Below are 9925 nucleotides of genomic sequence, written 5' to 3' on the forward strand. Positions count from 1 at the left end.
CCTACTGGACACGCCCAGTCTCACTCAGTACACTAACTGGCTCCCTCGCCCAAAGCAACTGCCCTGCTCTATAATACATACAAGTCTTACTACTCTTTAAAGCTATGGGTGGTGGCATTACAGATTTTGGTTGAGAGTGGATTTAGTTGCGAGTGGATTTAGTCCCAACGGTAAAACTAGAATAACTAAACAACTATGCCATCTAGCTCATCATGTTACCCCTTGGGGTGGCAGAGTAAGAAGGGAAGTCATGACTCTTCAAATGGACAAAGAATGTTAAAATGATGCTTTACAGCCTCAGCATAAAAAGACGGTCTTAGGGAAGTTGCAGATTATAGTGGAGAAGGAAGGAGATGGATGAAGATTAAGTTTATTATGGTCCGAGACCAGAAAACAAATAGTAACAAGGAAAAAAATGCAGAGTTACAGAAAAACTAATACAACTTACAGCTTACATCACACTCATTTACAATGTTACAGACACACTAAATCAATACTCCGAGACCAACACTTCTCCGGGGTGGGAATCAAATTACAGATTTAACCATCTGACTTCTAATGGAACAGGCCCTGGAGCAAAAAAATTCAACATTAAGAGTAATTTCCATGTTGGAGTCTGAAAGAAGAAGAGAGGTATACAACTTATCTGACCTGCCTGGAAATTTAAAATTGAGGTTATAAAAATAAAACTAATGTCTCTAGATGGATGAAGGAGGAATGAATATGAGCAAATACACTTAATTAGAATAACTGTGACCTCTCTCATGGGAGGTTTTGTCTGAAGGAATATTATAGCAATGTTATTTCTCTCCCTGAGAGGGCAGGCTATAGATCTGACTAAGATAAATAGTTTTATTTTGCCCAGTTTAATTAGTGCTTGAAGGAGCCAATCAATACTATACTATATTAACCTTTGAAGGCATAGCAAAGAATTTGTATTATTAGCCTTCTGTGTTAGTTATTCAGAAAAAATAAGATTAATCTAGAAGAATGACAGAAAGAAGAGAAAAGAGAAATGTTCTGTAATTAGGATCTGAAAATCCTCTCTTGTTTGGCTTGTAGGTCCTGACAGGCTCTTTTACTTATTTTTTTTTAATGTTTCCCTTGGTCTTGCCTTAATTCGACATGGAGGAAATGTCCAATGTCTGGGAGGCTATTCAGATTAATCACTTTTTGGTGACTTTCCGTATGTCACTGGGTCATTGTTTCAAACCAGGAGGGAAACAAATAATTATTTTAAGAAGTAATGTAGAAATCCAGACAGACAGCACCACCTGTTCCTTTTGTTGCTTTGTACGTACAAGACATTGTTTTGATAAGCTGCCAGAGGTAGTCAGGAGAAAAATGTCTCATGATATTCGGGGCCAATTCTGATGTGTTTTCTCTCCATGGGAAAAACAGATGCATACATGTGCACAAATTAGAGGTGTTCACTCGGTGTGTTGGAGATTGAAAACCTTCCTTTTAACCTATTAAGCCTTAAATTAATTAAGTTTAAGTTAAAATGCAAGCGTCGTGGTGCTATAGGTATGAGACTAAATTCTTGCCAGTTAGGATTATCATGGTTTTCACGATAGGAAAAAAGTAGGGGGGATATAAATGAAATAGAAACATTTATAATCCTTCCCAAATATCTCCTTTCCTATAAGAGGCCAGTTGCAGACCGGAAATCAAAATGCATTTTGTCTGTTTTGTTCTAAACATTCATCAGTTTTAAAAAGGCCAGTTCCATGCTTGCAATCATTAGGAAGGGGACTGAAAATAAAACTGCTAATATCTTAATTCCCTTACTCAAATCTATGGTGTGGCCACATTTGGAGTACTGTGTACAGTTCTGGTCACCATACCTCACAAAGGACATTCTAGAACTGGTGAAGGTGCAGAAGAGGGCAACCAAGATGATCAGGGCCTAGAGCACTTTCCTTACAAGACAAGGCTACAACACCTGGGGCTTCTTTAGTTTCAGGGAGGGGAGGACTGAGGGGCAACATGAGAGGTCTATAAAATTATGCATGGTGTGGAGAGAGAGAGTGGATAAAGAGAAAATTTTCTCCCACTGGTGAAACACTAGAGCCAGAGGTCATCCCATGAAACTGATTGGCAAAAAATTTAGGACCGACAAAAGGAAGTACTTTTTCACATGACACATAATTAACATGTGGAATTCTCTGCCACACTAAGTGGTGACAGCCAACAGCCTGGATGGCTTTAAGAAGGGCTTAGATAAATCCATGGAGGACATGTCTATCAATGGCTATTAGTCTGAGGGCTATAGGCCATCTCCCACCTAAGAGGCAAGATGTATCTAAATACCATTTGATGGGGAGCAACAGCAGGAGAGAGGACATGCCCCTCAGCTGTTGTCTGAGGGCTTCCCAATCCCAAAGGCATCTGGTGGGCCACTGTGTGAAACAGGATGCTGGAGTAGATAGTCCTTAGGCCTGATCCAGCAGGGCTGTTCTTAAGTTCTTATCCCGTTATGTCTTTTAATCCTTTCCTATAGGATGGTCACTTGCCCTTTTGAAAATCTAGCAAATGGGGAATGACTGTAGCTCATGGAAGAACATTTTCTCTATGTGCAGAAGTACCCAGGTTCACTTCCAGACATCTCCAGGCCAGAGGTGCACCTAGGTAATTTTGGAGCTTGGACCTAAAGGCCTTTGGAGCCCCACCCCCCACCCCACTGCTGCAAGTTAAGCCTCCTCCTGCTACACACACCGTGAAACACACACAGTATTGTTAACATGTGGGGTTTTGAGAGCACGAACAGCAACTCACAAGTATATAACAGGTAAAAAGGTAAAGTTGTGCCATTGAGTGGGTGTTGACTCCTGGTGACTACAGAGCCCTGTGGAGGGGTTTACCATTGCCATCTCTCGCACAGTGTGAGATGATGCTTTTCAGCAGCTTCCTGTATCATTGCTGCCCGATATAGATGTTTCCCTTAGTCTGGGAAACATACCAGCTGGCATTCAAACCAGCAACCTCTTGCTCCCTAGGCAAGTTACTTCCCTGCTGTGCCATTAGGTGGCTAATATTGAATATATATTTTTTAAAAAAATTTAAATTGTGTTTTAAATTTCTTGTTTTTGTTTTTAACTAATGTTTTACTTTTGTTTTTATCTTATTGTAAACCGCTCAGAGATGTAGGTTTTGGGCAGTATAAAAATATGTTAATAAATAAAACAAACATAATACAGGTATATATATGCAAATATGCATTAGCCAAGGGTGCTATTAGGTAATTTTGGTGCCCGGACTTGAAGGGCTTTGGAGCCCCTCACCCGAGTTAAAATTAAAGTTTTTTTTAAAAAGTTATACCTGTTGCAAACCGTGGTGCCAAAAGGTCCAGGGGGGTCCTTCTACCTGCCGCCACCCCACTGCTGCCCCACTGCAACTTCAAACCCTGTAGTGCTGCTGCCAGTTTGTGTAGATAATACTGAGCTATATGGATCAACGGTCTGGCTTGGTATAAGGCAGCTTCCTAGTTAAAGTGCCTATCAGAATGCGAGATTTGCTTGTTGCAATTACATTCCTCTATTTCTAATGTAAGATTTATCTGGTGTCTTATTGCTTTAGTAATGCAACAAAACACCTGTTAAGCTTACCAGAATAAGTGATTTGCAGTATCACAATGGAAACAAAAGAAATACCCATGTGGAGACTGGTAATTGCTCAGCTGAGCAGATATTTATGAAGAAAGTAGCTCACAATTCATGGTAGCATTAGATTCATGAGAGTGTGGGTGTCCAACAAAAAATCCAAATTAAGCAGGAATTATCTAAATTGGTAATACTGTTGGATTTAGATGGTGTTTAGGTTGATTGTGATAGAATATTGGTACTTTCATTCCAACTCCAGAGTGTTCAGAGTTGAATCTGGAAGATGATATTGGCAGCTCCTTTTTGTTTAGTTTCTTTTTGCAAGTAAAAAAAAGCAGAGAGGTGTCATCCAACTTTTAAAAGCATGAGCCTGAGGAAGAACTGTGAGGTCTGAAAACTAGTTTCTAGTTAAGCCAAAGACAAGCACTGAACAGCTGAATGTTAGTTTTGAACCATTCTCATCTGATTCCATCATTTCACACTAATCAGTTGAAGAGCTGGGAGGAAAACATGGTCAGTAAACATAACAAAATAGAGGAAAAATAAAAGTGAGATTGCCTTGTGTATTAGCAAATAGGTCATTCTGGATCCTGATTCTGGAATGACCTAGTTCCTAGACCTATTCTAGAGTAGCTTGTAGGGATGGGCACAAATTGATTTTTTGATTTGATTTGTGCCCAAAACAAATTACCCCTGATTTGTATTGTATCCAAACCTACCCCTCCAAATCACCCCAGATTCGATTTGTATTTACTTTGATTTGATTCAGATCAATTAGGACCACTTAACAAGGTCCTAGGAGCACCAGTTTGGGTGGTGGCTAGGTCCTCATGGTTGCCACCTACCACCCAAATTTCAAGGCAGGACACTTGGTTGGTTTTTAATGATTTTTTTTTTTTAGTGATTTTGAACATTTCCACCATAGGAAACAATGGGGATTCGAAGTTGCCATGTACTAACCCTTAAACGGATCCCCAGCTTTCATTAAAAAAACAAACAAACAAAAAAACTAAGCTCTAGCCCTTGTAGAAGTGGAGTTATGGAGCAAAATGTGCAGTCATTATTTTTCAAGTGTTTGGATTCTTTGGTGTATAAATTTTTTTCCTCATAATGAATCCCTATGAGGATTCATTATACACCTTTATGTTTCTTCTGTTCATTTTGACTGTCAAAAAGTCCTGTCTGTGCCTCTTTTAAAACAAAACAAAACAAAACAAAAAATTAACAATATTTAAGTATTTTATTTCCTGCTTAAATTTTTGGTGTGTAGTGAGTGAGTGCATGGTGGGACCCTAATCCTCCCTCCTGCTTGCCCAGCCTACTAGCCTGGCTTCTGTCATGGCTCAGACCTCTGACTCGGAAGAGAGAGGAGGAACAGGACGACTCAGTTGGTAGGGAGGGCTCAGAGGCACAGCAACAGGATTTGGCAGAGAGACCAGACTCTGGAGCTGAGGAATCGGAACAGCTGCCAGACATGAGGACTGAGGAGGAGGCTGATCAGTAGGAGGCTGGGATTTCACCTGTCTTGAGAAGACGTCTCAAGAGGAAGGCTCAGTTGGAGACACACAGGTGCAGGATATCACAGGAGAGGAAGTAGAAAGGCTGACTCAGGGAAGCCTGATTGGCTGCTGGTTCTCTTGAGCCATATATTAAGCAGTCTGTGACTTGCACAGATGCTGTTAGCAACTTTTGCTTACCGCAGACCATGTTCCTATTTAGAATTCCTCAACTTTTCGAGTTCCAGTTTGTCCTTGTTCTGTTCTTTCCTGCTCTGTGTTTCTTGTCCCATTAATTCCTTGCTCTGGTGTCCTTTGTTCTATTCATTCCTTGCTCTGGTGTTTTCTTTTCAGTTATTACTCAGTTATCGTAGAGGGGGGTACCTAGTTTAGTTCAGGGGACTTGATTTGTTTACTACTATTTTTCTTTGTGAGTCTTTCATTTTCCTCCATGCAGTTTCGCTGCTACTTTCTGTTTAACTCACAGGGGGAGAGCTGAAGGAGTTGTAAATCCTGTTGGGTTAGCCAAGCTAACAGATTTGACAGCTTCAGGCCTTTTGCCCATTTTTTCTACATAATGAATCCCTATGTAGAATCTACGTGCCATCAGAGAATCCAACACATGTGGATTCTCTGATGGCTCATAGATTCTTCATAGGGATTCGTTATGTAAAATCTATGTGACATCAAATAATCTAATCCCCATTATTCCCTATGGAACAAATAATAAAACTTAAAAAATCTTTTAAAAATCATTAAAAATCACCCCTTTGACAAATTGCTTTGGGGCTTGGGTGGTAGTTGGCACCCAGGAGGGCCTACCACACACCCCACTTTGGCACCCCTGGGTGCTACCCATAGAGTTTAGAACCCAAACTGTTTAGAACCCAAACTGGTAGAACTGGTTCAAGTTCAGTTCTAATTAAAATCAAACCACAAGACCCAGTTTTGTGTACATCCCTACTTTTATAGGTCTAGCTAAACTGGGATTGGACAACTGACAGTTCCTACAGATCAGCTGACACTTCCTACAGTGTGGTAGCATCCTTGCATTGCAGCATGGGGAGGCAGAAAGTCAGGCACCATGTCTTGGCTGCTGGATGCTTTCGTTCAGAATCCACCCCCACCCGCAGTTTTACACTGTTCTACAAAGCATTCCCAAAAAGTTGGCCTCCCTCTCTTCCTCCATTTCCCCCCTGTGTCATGTGGATTCGGATTGTAAATCTGTATGAGTCAATTTGTATTTCTAAGCCCATACCACTATAAACCAGTAACAACCCAACACAGATGGGGAGATCACTGGGTGATTCTAGGCCAGTCATGTATCTCTCAGCCTAACCTACTTCACGGGGTTGTTGTGAGGATAAAAATAAACATGTACTCTGAGCTCCTCAGATGAAGAATGGGATAGAAATGTAAAAAATAAATAATAAATAAAATTAAAAGGATAGGCACCAAGTACAGATAAAGATATCACACAAAAGTACCTAATAAACAGAGAATTATATTTCAGTATCAAAGATAACAGAAATTATGTATAACAAATTCCTGAATAATATGGAAAATAAGTAATTATATAAAGAACAAAATGCGAGGATATACAGATGACTAATAATGGAGTATCTCTATAAGAATGTACAAGTGAAGATGACTCACAGTGCTGCTCTGAAGTTTCAGATACTTCTTCAGTTTGCTCTTCAAGTAATTTCAATTGGAATCTTAAAGTGAAAATACAGAATATAACCACTAAAGTATCACAAATCGAGATACAGAGAAGTCAAAAATTCTTGCATCAGCACTCACTTTGTTGTCTGCTCCAAGGAGCAGGACTCAATGCTACTTTGTGCTTCTATAAATTATTGTTGGTCTGACACTAAGAGATACAATTCATGTGTCAAAAAGACATTGATCTATCCTTAATCATAATATAAATATTATATGTCTCTTCAAAGAAGCTAACTTACGATTTCACCATAAGAGAATGGTTAAAACTCCAAAGTTCTTATTGTAAAGAATAAGACTGTTCCCTGCAAATGGATTGAAAGAGTTGGTCAATGAACCAACAGCTGTATCTTGTGCTCTGAAATAGCCACCAGAGTTCTTCTGCTTCTTAAAGAGACATCAAAGAAATGCAGTAAAGTCCAAGCTATCATTAAGGCCTGAAGGAAACACAGTTGATATAATTTTTAATAATATAAAAATTATAATCAATATAATTTTCGTATATTGATTTTCTGAAACCTATAGGGTTGTGCTTGACCAACTATCATAACTTTGAAATCCCTGTAGTAATGATATTCACAAACATGCATTACAAGAACAGTATCCTCTGTGTTGTTTTAAAAAGTACTTCTATGTTCTTGGATCCTGATTTTCAAAGGCTGAGTGCCTTGATGTATATACCACAAGCCACAAGGACATATAAGCATATAGATAACATTTTTTGTATTGCAGGCTCCAAACATATGAAAAATAAAAGTTTTACCTATGCCTGAATGTGAAAATTGTGGACCTCCTTGTATATGCCTACATTTATTTATCTATCTATTTATTTAACATATTTGTATACCACCCTAAACCAAGGTCTCAGGTTGGCTCACAACAAAACACCAAACAAAACATTAAAATCAATTACATGCTAAAAACAGTTTAAAACAAATCAATAAACAATCTAAAAGTTAAAAAGCCTGGGTAAAAAGATGAGTCTTCAGGCACTTTTTAAAAGCTGCTAGAGATGGGGAGACTCTTATTCCCACAGGAAGCGCATTCCAAAGTCTCAGGGCAACAACAGAGAAGGCCTGTCCCTGGATGGCCACCAGGCGACATGAAAGTAGCCACAGACAAGCCTCCCCTGATGTACGCAGTGGACGATGGGGATCATGCAGAAGAAGAAGTTCTCAAGTACCATGGGCCTAAGCTGTTTAGGGCTTTATAAGTTACAACCAGCACCTTGTATTTTGCCCAGAAACTTATTGGCAGCCAGTGCAACTCCTGTAATATAGGAGTAATATCGTCTCTTCGAGATGACCCGGAGACTAACCTGGCTGCCTCATTTTGTACGAATTGTAGTTTCCGGACTACGTACAAAGGCAGCCCCACTTAGAGCACACTGCAGTAATCAAGTCTGGAGGTTACCAGCAAGTGTACTACTGTTCTGAGATCATGAACCTCAAGAAACAGATGCAGCTGGTGTTTCAACTGAAGCTGATAGAAAGCGCTTCTGGCCACTGCCTCAACCTGGGGAACCAGGGAAAGGTGTAGATCCAGAAGCACTCCTAGACTGCGTACCTGTTCCTTCTGAGGAAGTGTGACCCCATCTAGAACAGGTAGATCAATATTGCTTCCCAAGTGACGACCCCATACAATAAGTACCTCCATCTTGTCTGGATTCAGTCTCAGTTTGTTATCCCTCATCCAGCCCATGACTGCTTCCAAGCAGGCATTCAGGGAGGATATGCCATCTCCTGATGATGCTGACATGGAGAAATAGATTTGGGTGTCATCAGCATACTGATAGCACCCAGCGCCAAATCTCCGGATGATCTCTCCCAACGGTTTCATGTAGATATTAAAAAGCATTGGAGACAATATGGAGCCCTGAGGGACCCCATATAAAAGCTCAGATTTTGAAGAGCAACAGTCTCCAAGCGACACCATCTAGAATCTGCCAGATATGTAGGAGCAGAACAGTGCAAAGCAGTGCCTCCCACCCCCAACTCCCTCAGACGTTCCAAAAGGATACTATGGCCGAGAAATCCAAAAGGACCAACAGAGTTACACTTCCTCTGTCAAGTCCTAATTGAAGATCATCCACCAGGCCGACCAAGGCAGTCTCTACCCCATAGCCCATTCGAAAACCAGTTTGAAATGGGTCTAGATAGTCAGTTTCCTACAAGACTGCCTGGAACTGGGAGGCCACCACCCTCTCAATCACCTTGCCCAACCATAGGAAGTTGGAGACAGGCCTGTAGTTATTAAACTCCGAGGGGTCCAAGGCAGGCTTCTTAAGAATAGGTCTAATAATTGCCTCCTTAAACAAGGAGGCATCTTGCCCTCCCTCAGAGAGGTATTTATAATTGCCATCAGGCTCTCCACAACAACCCCCTTGCCAGATAGTATAAGTCATGTTGGGCAAGGATCACGCAGACAGGTGGTAGGACGCACTGTTCCAAGCAGCTTGTCCACATCCTCAGGAGTCACAAACTGAAATTGATCCAGTCTAACCACACAAGAGGAGTTGCTGGATACCTCTGCATCTGACACTGCAATAAATGTGGAGTCTAAATCTAGATCGACCTGAATACAAGAGATTTTGTCCACAAAAAACTCATTAAAAGCATCACAGTGGGCAACTGATGGTTCCAAATTCTGATTCAGGGGAGTAGGAGGCCCTACTAGCCCCCTCACAATCCTGAATAGCTCAGCTGGACGAGAGCCTGTGGAAGCAATACAGGCAGCAAAGAAACACTTCTTTGCTGCACATATAGCCTGAGCACAGATTTTTAAATGCGCTCTATGTCACAATCTGTCGGATTCGAGTCGAGTCTTCCTCCACTTGCGCTCCAGTCATCTACCTCGCTGCTTCAGCTCCTGCAGATCTTCCGTATACCAAGGAGCCATTTTTGAAGCGGGTCAGAGAGGACGCTTAGGAGCAATCATGTCTACTGCCCTGGTGAGCTGACTATCCCAATTCCCCACCAGGGCATCAACCGGATCACCAGCAGAGCCAACATTAAATCCTTCCAAGGCTTCTTGGTATCCTATTGGATCCAATAACCTTTTTGGACAGGCCATTCTAATCGGTCCCTCACCCCTGCAGAAGTGGGA

At 41.1% G+C, this 9925-nt stretch overlaps 1 long non-coding RNA gene across 1 annotated transcript; it reads right to left on the reverse strand.

The window, feature by feature from the left end:
- Positions 1 to 352: 352 nt before the first annotated feature.
- On the reverse strand, positions 353 to 6813 carry LOC128325795 (uncharacterized). The gene is made up of 2 exons (XR_008307632.1): positions 6755 to 6813; positions 353 to 616 (listed from the first exon to the last, which is right to left on the reverse strand). It is a non-coding gene; the product is annotated as an uncharacterized LOC128325795 (long non-coding RNA).
- Between the last annotated feature and the right edge of the window lie 3112 nt (positions 6814 to 9925).

The sequence above is a fragment of the Hemicordylus capensis genome, chromosome 5, assembly GCF_027244095.1.
Source record: "Hemicordylus capensis ecotype Gifberg chromosome 5, rHemCap1.1.pri, whole genome shotgun sequence".
Lineage (NCBI taxonomy): Eukaryota > Metazoa > Chordata > Lepidosauria > Squamata > Cordylidae > Hemicordylus > Hemicordylus capensis.